Source organism: Protopterus annectens, chromosome 12.part0 (assembly GCF_019279795.1).
Source record: "Protopterus annectens isolate FY-2018-M chromosome 12.part0, PAN1.0, whole genome shotgun sequence".
Taxonomy (NCBI): Eukaryota; Metazoa; Chordata; order Ceratodontiformes; family Protopteridae; genus Protopterus; species Protopterus annectens.
In genome coordinates, this window is record NC_056746.1 from 118,826,895 (window position 1) to 118,842,103 (window position 15,209).

Genomic DNA, 15,209 nt, shown 5'->3' on the forward strand with positions numbered 1-15,209 from the left:
TTTGCATCATTTGTCTCCTACTGCTGCATTACTTCTGTGTTACTAACTTCATTACTTTACAGCATTTATCGCCTACTGCTGCATTACTTCTGTGTTACTAACTTCATTACTTTACAACATTTGTCTCCTACTGCTGCATTACTTCTGTTACTAACTTCATTACTTTACAGCATTTGTCTCCTACTGCCTCATTACTTCTCTGTTACTGACTTCATTACTTTACAGCATTAGTCTCCTACTGCTGCATTATGTCTGCATTACTAACTTCCTTACTTTACAGCATTAGTCTCCTACTGCTGCATTACTTCGGAATTACTAACTTTGTTACTTTACAGCAGAAGTCTACTACTGCTGCATTACTTCTACATTACTAACTGCATTACTTTACTTCATTAGTCTCCTACTGTTGCATTACTTCTGCATTACTAACTCCATTACTTTACAGCATTTGTCTCCTACTGCTGCATTACTTCTGCGTAACTAACTTTATTACTTTACAGCATTACTCTCCTATTGCTGCATTACTTCTACATTACTAACTTCATTACTTTACTTCATTACTCTCCTACTGCTGCATTACTTCTGCATTACTAACTTCATTACTTTACGGCATTAGTCTCCTACTGCTGCATTACTTCTGTGTTACTAACTTCATTACTTTACAGCATTAGTCTCCTACTGCTGCATTACTTCTATGTTACTAACTTCATTACTTTACAGCATGTATCTCCTTCCGCTGCATTACTTCTGTGTTACTAACTTCATTACTTTTCAACATTTGTCTCCTACTGCTGCATCACTTCTGTTACTAACTTCATTACTTTACAGCATTTGTCTCCTACTGCCTCATTACTTCTCTGCTGCTAACTTCATTACTTTACAGATGTGTCTCCTACTGCTGCATTACTTCTGCATTACTAACTTTATTACTTTACAGCATTTGTCTCCTACTGATGCATTACTTCTCTGTTACTAACTTCATTACTTTACATCATTTGTCTCCTACTACTGCATTACTTCTGTGTTATTAACTTCATTACTTTACAGCATTTGTCTCCTACTGATGCATTACCTCTCTGTTACTAACTTCATTACTTTACATAATTTGTCTCCTACTACTGCATTACTTCTGTGTTACTAATTTTATTACTTTATAGCATTAGTCTCCTACTGCTACATTACTTCTGTGTTACTAACTTTATTACTTTACAGCATTAGTCTCCTACTGCTGTATACATATAGAGTTAAAAAGTAAAAATGAATGGGCATTCAGAAGCATTGTAGCTGAAACACTTGATGTCCTTAAGAGATCATTTGCATATGTCCCATGAGCCTTCATTAAAGGAGGTTTAATGTATTACACAGTGAAAACTCTAGCTGGCTGGGTTTTCCTTGCAGTTTGTACTTTGCAATTTAAGAAACAATAACAAAGGCTACAATCACTGCTACTGCAATGTGAGTCTTGGTGAACTGCAGCTGTCTATTAGCTGGAGTAATGAACTGTGAATCAATGGCAATGAACCACAAATCAATGCAATGAACCATAAATCGATAGCAATGAACTGTGAATTGATAGCAATGAACCCTGAATCAATAGCAATGAACCATGAATCAATAGCAATGAACCACAAATCGATAGCATAGTAATCTGGACTCCAGTGACTGCGGATAGGTGTACATTCATGGGAAGGGTTGAGTCACTGACAATTTAACATGTGATACACTGATGGCTTTTATTCAGTATTTATGGGCGTTTCCTTTGCTTCAACAGTTGTGTGATAATGGAGGCCATATATATAAATGAGGGAGTATGGAAGGCGAAATCTCTATGTTAAGGGGTGTCGATAACGCCCCATGTAAAAATGTGTTACCAGTTTAAGATATATAGCAGTTAAGTATGTGGTGTGGGTCATTTACTACATATGATTAGGTAAAATATGATAACATGCATTATCAATGAATGCAGTTATTAATGGGTTTTATCCATTTACATCATAGGAATATACAAATGCATGTATATATATATTCATATATAAATGTGCATATTTATATATATATATATATATATATATATATATATATATATATATGTGTGTGTGTGTGTGTGTGTGTGTATATATATATATATATATATATATATATATATATATATATATATGTATATATATTCATACACATTATATGCATGTATATATGGATCCCCTTCAAAAACCTGAAAGCCGAAAATGCGAAAGACGACATGGACAGGGCAAAAATAACGAAAGTTAAAATGCACTGCATAAGTGTTCACAGGGCAAGTAAATACTTTTTCAACATGGGGAATTATTCGCATTTCCCCACTGCAATACAATCCCATAGTTGACATATATATTTTGGGGGGTTGGGGGTGCAGTCCCCCACATCGGGAGTGTAGGGGGAGTAGCCACCACCTAGGTGGGATTCAGCTAGTGTGGTGTTTTTTACTATAGTGTTGGGCAAGTCTTTACTTGCCCTGGGAATACTTTGCAGTTCAGTATTTTAACTTTTATTATTTTCGTCTTGTCCATGTCATCTTCGGCATTTTCGGCTTTCAGGTATTTGAAATAGACTCATACGTATATATTTATATATATACATATATATATATATATATATATATATATATATATATATATATATATAGATATATATATATATGAGAACTGATTTTCAAATCTGTGTTTGATAGACATCTGTTTTGTTGACAAACTTTGGCTGACTAAGCACATGGTCGACAGGTGTGCTCAATCTCACAATTTCTGCTCTGTAGATGTGTAGTAGTGTGTTGACATTTGTATTGTCAATATTTTGTGACTGACATTTTGGATGTTGACTTTGGGTCTTTCAAACAACTTCAGTAGACCTATTATATGTTTTTTCTTTCAGACATCATGACCAGCAGGTCCCCATCTTGAATATTTGTAAGGAACAACTGGAGATAACATCTCCCTCAGCTTAATTCACTGATGATCCCTGCTCAACATGGCTCTCCAACTATCTGGTACTTGAGAAGCAAACTGCAGTATTCTGCTTGGAAATAGTACTGCTGAAAGAATTACCCAGATAATAAGGAAGGTGATGTATGAGTTTTCTTAGTTACTTTACCGAGGACAGAAACCCAACTGAATGAAAACGATGTAGGACAGAATGAAATACTTGTTCTGCCTAACTACACCTCTTTCAGCAGTTTCATTATAACCATGTCAGTCAATTCAGGAATGAGGGTATCTTTTCCACTAGTGAAATATTTATACATTTACCTACAAGGACCCAAGATGCCCACCCATGACTAAAATGAAAGCATTTTGCTGTAGCTTATCAGTGTGTTCTGTTATGAGACACATCATTACTCACTCGATATCTTTCTTCCTAACTTCTTCTGTGAATTTGCTCTGCTTTCTTCTCAAGTCCTCCCAAATCCCTGATCAGATATACTATGTCTGTGTGATATAGCTTGTCAGCCCATTTGTCCTATTATTGTGCAAAACAGTCCCTAGCAGACCTCAGCCATACTCTGAGTGCATAACATTTGCTACTTTACAGAGTGCTTCTTTTATAGCAGATGTGCTTCTTTCCCCATGGTCATGCAGCTCCCTATCACAAGTGTAAGCTGTGGTACTGAAAGTCCAACACTTTGAAAATTAAACTGGATCACAACAGAAGGCAACAAATTCTGAAACTTGTTACATCTTTGGATCATTTTTGTTGGGCACTTCAACTCTTGCACTCACCACGACTGCTTATTACTTGTTTCTACTAACTCTGACATGACTGGACTTTGGAAAAGAGGGATCCTTGGAGATACTATGATTTCAGTGTCTGTAATGCCCCTCGATTGTCCGTAAAATATTGCTCTCCTGATTCTGGCACTTAATACTCTCAGACTTTTAACATGTACCTGGTAAGTTTGTGTTTTCATAAATATTTTATCCATGGTCCCTTTCAGTGAAGTCGGTCTCTGAGCTCACACACCAACCTGTCTGAGGGGTCCTTTGGAGTGTATGCACCCTTCTCTGTGATCATCTGAATGAACATAGTCTGCTGTTTATTTTAAGCACCCTTGTCTGTGTCCTAATAAACGGACACATTAATTTGTCCACCCAAGTGCAGCACCCAGCAGATTATCCAAGAGACTACTCTGTCTCTAGAACAGACTCCCCATCCACTTGAAGCAGAGATCCTCTGTAACCCAATTCAAGTGCAACTTGGGCAATTGGATAGGGAAGAGGGAATTCATCCCTGGTTTGGCACTATGTCTCTGATGGACACAGGCGGCCTGTACATGGTTCATCTCCCAGGCCCCTGGTTGTAAATGATTCATCTCACAAGTCCCTGCTTACACTTATCAAGGGTTCCAGAACTTGTCAGAGATTTGGGATACATGGCTAAGCTTAAAAAGGCCCCATTGGTCATTAGTCTGGTACACACCTATGAACCTACGAGCAGCCACAATGACAAACCCACCCTAATGTTGTTACAGGTAACATCCCTTCAGTCATCTTTCAGAGCCTTAACCTCTACCTGACAACTATGAACTTCCATTATCTATAATTTAAGCAATAAACCACGTCTGGGTGTGGGTAATGCTAGATTTACCCATGGTTGGTGTGGTTTGGTCACGAGGGTGAAGCCTGAGTGGCCAAACAAAGACAACCGTGGGTAAATCTAGCATTGCCCAGACATGGGTTATTGCTATTATACAATGACATTATTTAAGAAAAAAAAAAATACTTACTTTTCTTAAATAATGCCTTTGTATAATACCTGCATGGTGCCCTTCCGTGGTTTTCTACTATCCTGGGGCTTTTTCTGATGTACCGTGCATGCGTATGCTTACCCAGTACATCAGAGCTGTGTTGATGAAGCAATGGAGAAAGGAAGCTCTCCGCTGCTTTTTTAAAGCTCTCGCTATGTTAAACGAGTTTAACATAGCGAGATATCTTTACAAAAAGCAATGGAGAAAGGAAGATCTCCATTGCTTTTTTTTTAAGATATCTCGCTATGTTAAAGTTGTAACATAGTGAGATTACAGCAACGGAGATCTTCCGTTCTCCTTTGCTACCTAACAGAAAAAAAAAATCAAGACTTATACTAATGGAAAAAGTCCAGGCAACCGGACCTTTTTCCATTAGTATAAGTCGGATTTACAAAGGGCACGCTGGTTGGGCTGGCCAATCAGCATGCACGTTTTGAAATACTAATCGGCAGTCATTGTATAATTCACTTTTAATCCCTTAGCTCCCTCCTATCATGTTCATCCCAAAGCCTTTCCCTGCTATCTGTCGTCTTTTCGAGGCATTATGCATTCTTTGCTCTGCCTTACCTGACATGACAATTGCACTGCACCTGCCTTCAACAATTCGTGTAACTCTTTCAAGGTAACAACATTCACGTTTGGTTTAACTTCCTGAAATCCATGCCCAACTGAAGTCAGATGAAGGGGTGATTTGTAAGGGGAAAATGAAAGTAAAGAGAAGGTGGTTAACTGCTTAGGCGAGCCTGAAACAACACATTGCTAATAAGCAAAGACTGCTTGTTAATTTGCATGTTTTTTCCATCAGTTCCTATACATATTGATAACTAGCTAAATGAATTCCATGGAAACTTTTAATAAGAAATTATAGCTGAATCTAGTATTGAGTCATTTCAGCCATGAATATTTTAGCAAAACACAAGTGAACAAAATTATGAGGGCAAGATTTTGGTAAGCACACTTTGATACCAATGAGAGAGTGACCTATGGCAAATCTACTGTCTTTCCTAATTCACAGTTTCACAATACTGACAAAAAGCATCTAGAGTTGTATGCTTGCTAAATGATCTTTTATAAATGTCAATAGTACTGTAATTTGATAAAGCTGATCAAGTTTTTCAAAAAAGGTAAATCATGAACACTATTCCCTGCTGTCTGATGAACAAGACTGCTAAAGAAAGCTTTCAATAGATTGTAGAAAATGCCAGATCTGTTCAGAACTGGTGGTCAAGGACACCACATAAACAAATGCCGTAGATATAGCAAACTTGCTGGCTGACAGATTCAGCAAAAACGTCACTCCTCTGCCCCCCCCCCATCAGTAAATCAGGACAACCCTAGTTCCTGCCCCCATCCCCTTATCTCTAGGGAACAGGTCATCACTGCTCTGTCAAAGGCAAAAAATAAAGCCTCCATGGAACCTGATAACATCCCAGGCTGCATCCAACATGAACTTGGGCAGGAACTTGCAGCACCATTAGGCACCCTATTTAACCAAAGCCTAAGTACCGGCTTCATCCCAGCTGAGTGGAGGACAGCCGTTGTCATCCCTTTGCACAAAGGTGGAGCGTCCACTGATCTGGGAAATTATAGACCCATCAGCCTAAATAGCCTGATCTGCAAGGCCATGGAATGGATTATCATGGACCTCATTAACAAGAACATTGGCAACCTCCAAACACTGGATCATACACAGTTTGGCTTCGTCAAGGGGTGGTCATGTCTGTTAAATTTGGTTGACTTCTTTGAGACAGTCACCAAAGCCATGGACAAGGGGAAGACTGTGCACACTGCCTACCCTGACCTGGCCAAAGCCTTTGACACTATTTCCCACTCAAGCATAATACATAAACTCTCTCAACTAGGCATCAGTCCATATGTTATCAGATGGGTAGCTAACTGTCTTACTGATAGAACTCACCTAGTCAAACTAGGGTCTATATTACATCACCTAACTCACAGCAGTTCGAACATTGTAATTTCAAACCATGAAGTTCAAAACCCAAGAATAACTAAACACAGAACAGTGATTTTTTTCCCCAGGGAAAAAAATCGGTGTTCCGGTACAAAAAAAACCCAAAACAAAACACTTACACTTTAAACATAAACTAATGTGGGGGGCTTTGCTCCTCACACCCCACAATGTGGGGGACCCCCTACTTAAATATACCAACTCCGAGATCGCACCACAGTGGAGGAAATAGCAAAGCCCCAAAAATGGCCCACTGATTTTTTTTCCCCTGGGAAAAAAAATCGGTGTGCCATGGCTTCGCTATTTTTGTATTTCGGACATTTGGGTTCGATATTACAATGTTTGGACTCCTGTGAGTTTGACGTTGTAATATAGACCCATCAAAATAGGGGAAGCCACCTCAAGTGGTAGACCTGTAATAACCAGTGTACCCCAGGGTTCAGTCTTGGGGCCTCTGTTATTTGGGATACCATTTTCTGAGCTGCAGGCCAAAACCAGTGAGCTATGGCTTACCAAGTTTGCAGATGACTGCAAGCTGGGTGCTGTCATCAGTTCCCCTAGTGATGTGGACATCCTCCAAGAGGGTCTCACTCAGAGAAATGACTGGTGCCAGAAACATGGCCTCAAGCTGAATACCAAAAAATGCATCATCATCCCCTTTGGGGAAAGTGACATCCCCACAAATTATCACATTAATAACAATGTCCTAACCACGCAATCAGTCGTGAGAGATTTGGGCACCTAGTTTGACAGCAACCTGACTATTGACCAACATGTTGCTTCCATTGTATGGAAAGCTTTCTACATGGCCCACCTCATAAGTAAGGAGGTCATAACATCCCAGTATTCTTCCCTTATAAGACCCATTATTGAGTACAACACCCCACTTGGCATGTAGCTCGCCAAGCATATGCAACAGCTGTAGAGACCACAGAGTTTCCTCACCAGGAGAATCCACAACCTCAAAAATCTACCATACACAGAGGGTAAAAGCCCTATCTCTCTACTCAGTTTCATTCAGACTCCTCAGAGATAACCTCTGTCTGGTATATGAGGCAATCTTTGACCCCACCTTGATAGGACTGCTGCATATCTGCAAGTCAGGCTCCATTCAAGTAACCCATACTCATGGCCTCAACCAGGTCTGTGACATCAATAGGACTTGTTGGCAGGACAGATTTGTGTCCCAGAGACTCCTCCATCTGTGGAATAGACTCCCTCTCCATGTAAGCAGAGTACCTCTTTACCCCTTTTAAGCGAAACCTGGAAAACTGGATGGGAAACAAGAAATACATCCCTGGGATTCCACCTGTGACTCTGCTGGACAGGGGCTTCAGGTGCTGACTAGTCTAAACATAGGCTAAACTCTTGGCTAGGCTTATAAGGGCCTGAGGGCCAATAGCCTAGTAACTTCCTATAATCCTATAATCCTAAACAATATCAGTATGCTGCGTATGATCCTAACCTATATCAATATGATGCGTATGATCCTAACCAATATCAGTACGGTGCCTATGACCCTAAACAATATCAGAATGGTGAGTATGATCCCAAACAATATCAGTATGGTGTGTATATGGTGAGTATGTTCCTAATGAATATCAGTATGGTGCGTATGATCCTAACCAATATCAATATGGTGCGTATGATCCTAACCAATATCACTATGGTGCGTATGATCCTAAACAATATCAGTATGGTGCGTATGACCCTAAACAATATCAGTATGGTGCGAATGATCCTAACCAATATCAATATGGTGTGTATGATTCTAAACAATATTAATATCATGCCTATGATCCTAAACAATATCAATATGGTGGTTATGATCCTAAACAATATCAATATGGTGCGTATCATCCTAAACAATATCAGTATGCTGCGCATGATCCAAAGCAGTATCAATATAGTGCGTATGATCCTAACCAATGTCAATATGGTGCGCGTGATCCTAACCAATATCAGTATGGTGTGTATGATCCTAAACAATATCAGTAAGGTGCATATGATCCTAAACAATATCAGTATGGTTCGTATGATGCTAAACAATATCAGGGTCTATATTATATCATTGAACGCTTAAAAAAGGGAACGCTGATTGATCGACCTAATTTAAGTGAAAGCTTACAATCTCAAACTGTCAGAACCAAAACACATACACACAACACAAGCACACCAAACAAACAGAAATCTACACACATACACCTAAAATCTGATACCTAACCCTACACTAAACTATGCACACACCACTAACTGCCCACTTACCTTAACCCAAACTCTAACCCTAAGGTCCATCACTATCGCGCACTCACCTCACTCGCTCCCTAACCCTAACTCATTAAAATCCACACTAAGCCTCATGTCCACTCAATCGCACACACACCTAACCCGAGCCCTAACCCTAACTCACCTAAATCACCCTAACACTCACATCCACACAATCGCACACTTACCTGAATCTGACTGGTAACTTTCCACCATAATACTGAAAATACTGAAGCAACAGAAATGGACAAAACAATTCTTTCACTAGGAAAAAATTTGAGTTTCTGCTGCTTCGATATTTTGCAGGTTCGCAAAAATAAGTTCGATCAATCAGCGTCCACTTTTTTAAGCGTTCGAGGATATAACATAGACCCCAATATCAGTATGGAGCGTATGATCCTAACTAATATACATATAGTGCGTATGATCCTAAACAATATCAGTATAGTGCTATGATCCTAAACAATATCACTGTGGTGCGTATTATCCTAATCAATATCAATATGATGCGTATAATCCTAACAGATATCAGTATGATGCGTATGATCCTAAACAATATTATTATGGTGCGTATGATCCTAACCAATATCAGTATGGTGCGTATGATCCTAAACAATATTAGTATGGTGCGTAGGATCCTAACCAGTATAAATATGGTGCATATGATCCTAAACAAAATCAGTACGGTGCATATGACACTAAACAATATTAGTATGGAGCGTATGATCCTAACCAATATCAATATGGTGCGTATCATCCTAACCACTATTAATATGGTGCGTATGATCCTAACCAATATCAATATGGTGTGTATGATACTAACCAATATCAGTATGGTGAGTATACCCCTAACCAATATCTATATGGTGCAAATGATACTAAACAATATCAGTGTGGTGCGAATGATCCTAACCAATATCAGTATGGTGCGTATGATGCTAACCAATATCAATATGGTGCGAATAATCCTAACCAATATCAGCATGCTGTGTATGATCCTAACCAATATAAGTATGGTACGTATGATCCTAACCAATATCAGTATGGAGCGTATGATCCTAAACAATATCAGTATGGTGCGTATGATCCTAAGCAATATCCGAATGGTATGTATGATCCTAAGCAATATCAGTATGGTGCGTATGATCCTAAACAATATCAGTATGGTGTGTATGATCCTAACCAATATCAGTATGGTGCGTATGATCCTAAACAATATCAGTATGGTGTTTATGATCCTAAAGAATATCAGTATGGTGTGTATGAGTGTAAACAATATCAATATGGTGAGTATGATCCTAAACAATATCAATATGGTGCATATGATGCTAACCAATATCAGTATAGTGCGTATGATCCTAAACAATATCAGTATGGTGCATATGATCCTAAAGAATATCAGTATGGTACGTATGATCCTAGACAGCATCTATATGGTGCATATGATCCTAACCAATATCAGTATGGTGCGTATGATCCTAAACAATATCAGTATGGTGAGTATGATCTTAAACGGTAACAATATGGTGCGTAAGATCCTAAACAATATCAGTATGGTGAGTATGATCCGAAACAATATCAATATGGTGCATGTGATGCTAAACAATATCAGTACAGTGTGTATGATCCTAAACAATATCAGTATGGTGCGTATGATGCTAACCAATGTGAATATGGCGCGTAAGATCCTAAACAATATCAGTATGGTGCGTATGATGCTAACCAATATCAGTATTGTGCGTATGATCATAACCAATATCAATATGGTGCGTATGCTTCCCAAAAAGTATCAATATGGTGTATGATCCTAAACTATATCAGTATGGAGCGCATGATCTTAACTAATATACATATAGTGCGTATGATCCTAACCAATATCATTATGATGCGTATGATCCTAACCACTATCAATATAGTGCGTATAATCCTAACCAATATCAATATGGTGCGTATGATCCAAAGCAAAATCAGTATGGTGTGTATGATCCTAAACAATATCAATATGGTGCGTATAATCCTAACCAATATCAATATGGTGCGTATGATCCTAAACAATATCAGTATGGTGAGTATGATCCTAAATGGTAACAATATGGTGCGTATGATCCTAAACAATATCAGTATGGTGAGTATGATCCTAAACAATATCAATATGGTGCGTATGATCCTAAACAATATTAGTATGGTGCGTATGATCCTAACCAATATCAATATGGTCCGTATGATCCTAAACAATATCAGTATGGTGCGTATGATCCTAAACAATATCAGTATGGTGGGTATGATGCTAACCAATATGAATATGGTGCGTATGATCCAAACCAATATCACTATGTTGTGTATGATCCTACCCAATATCAGTATGGTGTGTATGATCCTAACCAATATAAATATGGTGCGTATGATCCTAAAAAGTATCAATATGGTGCGTATGATCCTAAATTATATCAGTATGGAGCGCATGATCCTAACTAATATACATATAGTGCGTATGATCCTAACCAATATCAATATAATGCGTATGATCCTAACCAATATCAATATAATGCGTATAATCCTAACCAATGTCAGTATGGTGCGTATGATCCTAACCAATATCAAATGGTGCGTATGATCCTAGCCAATATCGATATGTTGCATATCATCTTAAACAATATCAGTATGGTGTGTATGATCCTAGCCAATATCAGTATGGTGCGTATAATCCTAAACAATATCAGTATGGTGTGTATGATCCTAAACAATATTATTATGGTGCGTATGATCATAACCAATATCAACAGGGTGTGTATGATCCTAACCAATATCAGTATGGTGTGTATGATCCTAACCAATATCAGTATGGTGCGTATGATCCTAAACAATATCAGTATGGTGCGTATGATCCTAAACAATATCAGTATGGTGTATATGGTTCTAAACAATATCAGTATGGTGCGTATGATCCTAAACAATATCAATATGGTGCGTATGATCCTAACCAATATCGATATTGTGCGTATGATCCAAAACAATATCAGTATGGTGCATATGATCCTAAGCAATATCAGTATGGTGCGTATGATGCCAACCACTATCAATATGGTGTGTATGACCCTAACCAATATCAATATGGTGCTTCTGACACTAACCATTATCAATATGGTGCTTATGATCCTAACCAATATCAGTATGGTGCTTATAATCCTAAACAATATCAGTATGGTGTGTATGATCCTAAACAATAATATTATGGTGCGTATGATCGTAACCAATATCAATATGGTGTGTATGATCCTAACCAATATCAGTATGGTGCGTATGATTCTAACCAATATCAATATGGTGTGTATGATCCTAAACAATATCAGTATGTTGAGTATGATCCTAAATGGTAACAATGAATTACAGAATGACCTTCATTCTGTAATTCCTCAAGCTGACTGTATCCAATACGCTGACGACTCCACACTCATATGCGCTGCTGCTTCTCAATCAGAACTTCAGTCACTAACCCAAATGACCTTTAGTACAGTTGAAAACTGGCTCCTACAAAGACGTCTTATCCTTAACCCCAAAAAAACAAAAATGTTACTATTTACCCCCACCCACAGAACCTCCCCACTTAACTTTACTATTACTTCAAATGATAGAACTATAATATCTCCTGAACCAACCACCAAACTACTCGGAGTACTAATAGATAACAACTTGTCCTTTGAACCTCACATTAATAACACCATAAAAATAGTAAACAAGAAACTAGGTTCCCTCTATAGAATAAAACCCTTTCTTACACCTCCAGCCAGGGTTACTATTGCTCGTACCCACCTCATCTCTACCTTGCTCTATGCCTCCCCTATCTATACCAAAATATGTAGAAGTAATCTGAGTAAACTTACATCCTCCTACAACAATATTGCCAGATTTGCAGCTGGGTCCTCCTATAGAACTCATCACTGTATCAATCTGAATCAGTTAGGATGGTTAGAGCTGCCAAATTTAATACTTTTCAATCATTTAATAGTAGCCCATAAGATCCTGTATTTACCTCAAAATACACCCATACTTACATCCCTAGTCATCCCCTATAATAACCTCAAGACCTTACTCAGCTAATAACCTACTTGTACAAATATCAAAATCCAACAACTTAGCTGGTGACACCTTGTTCTCCAATACAGTAGGTAAAGCCTGGAACATCCTCCCAAGCCAGCTAACCTCAATATCCTCTGTCAGCTTATTTAAAAGCAAGCTTAAACCCTACCTCAAATCACGCTGGCTATGCCCCTGTGTTAACTCAGACTAAGTACCTAACTATTAACTAGACTCCCACAATTCCTAGCCTCCCATGATCATGATCTTGTGTTGTCTCACTAATTTTTAGTGAGCTTAACCTTCCTTAGGATTTTTTCTCATGTAAATAAGTATATACTGTGGAATGATCAAACACCTTCATATAGTATCACAACCTATGTGTTAAATAACACTAGAAATCCATCCTTGTTTGCTGTTCTTCTATACTCTATCTATTGATCTCTAGTGTTTTTCTTTCTTAGGTTTTTGTGAGACCTCAGTATCTCTTATCATAAATTACTAGGTGTATCTAATTTTGTAATATGTTATAAAGATTTGTACTACACCATTTCTAATACAAATGTATTAGTCTTATTCATCTATTCTTAGATAAATTTTTCCTTTTTCCTACTGAAATATAAAATATATAATCTTAGGCTTGTACTATAATTGTTAAAACTTATGTACCAAATTATACTGTTATTGTCTTTGTCTTGACCTTTTATGTTGTTGTAATTTGTGGAGCTTTTCTCCCCGGGCCTCCACTGAAAATGGACATATATCCAGCTGGACTAGCCCGGTCAACAAATGTAAAATAAAATAAATAAAATAAAATAAATAAGATGGTGTGTATGATCCTAAACAATATCAGTATGGTGAGTATGATCCTAAACAATAAAAGTATGGTACGTATGATCCTAACCAATATCAATATGGTGCGTATGATCCTGAAAAGTATCAATATGGTGTATATGATCCTAAACTATATCAGTATGAAGCGCATGATCCTAACGAATATACACATAATGCGCATGATCCTAACCAATATCAATATGGTGCATATGATCCAAAGCAAAATCAGTATGGTACGAATGATCCTAAACAAAATCAATATGGTGCGTATGATCCTAACCAATATCAATATGGTGGGTATGATCCTAAACAATATCAGTATGGTGAGTGTGATCCTAAATGGTAACAATATGGTGCATATGATCCTAAACAATATCAGTATGGTGCGTATGAATCTAACAAATATGTATATGGTATGTATGATCCAAACCAATATCAGTACGGTGCGTATGATCCTAACTAATATCAGTATGGTGAGTATGATCCTAACCAATATCAATATGATGCGTATGATCCTAACCAATGTCAGTATAGTGCATATGATCCTAACTACTATCAGTATGATGTGTATGACCCTAACCAGTATCAATATGGTGCTTCTGACACTAACCAATATCAATATGGTGCGTATGATCCTAACCAATATCAGTATGGTGTGTATGATCCTAACCAATATCAGTATGGTGTGTATGATCCTAAGCAATATTATTATGATGCGTATGATCGTAACCAATATCAATATGGTGTGTATGATCCTAACCAATATCAGTATGGTGTGTATGATCCTAACCAATATCAGTATGGTGTATATGATCCTAAACAATATCACTATGGTGCGCATGATCCTAAACAATAACAGTATGGTGTGTATGATCCTAAATAATATCATTATGGTGCATATGACACTAACCAATATCAGTATGATGCGTATGATCCTAGCCAATATTGATATGTTGCGTATCATCTTAAACAATATCACTATAGTGCGTATGATCCTAAACAATATCAGTATGGTGCGTATGATGCTAACCACTATCAATATGGTGTGTATGACCCTAACTCGAAAAGCCATGATGCTTCACTAGGGACGGCTGGCACCTGTCACCCCTGGGCTTTTGTATATTGGCAAAGGCTCTTGCTACCCCCATAGTGCCTTTTTTAGGCAAGGCTCAAAAGACAAACCCACCTCCATAGGTATCACAAGGGATAAGAAACTAAGAGTAATGCTACTCAACGCCAGAAATCTAAACCTCAAGATGCACGCACTCGAAACTCTCCTTAGCATGGAGAACA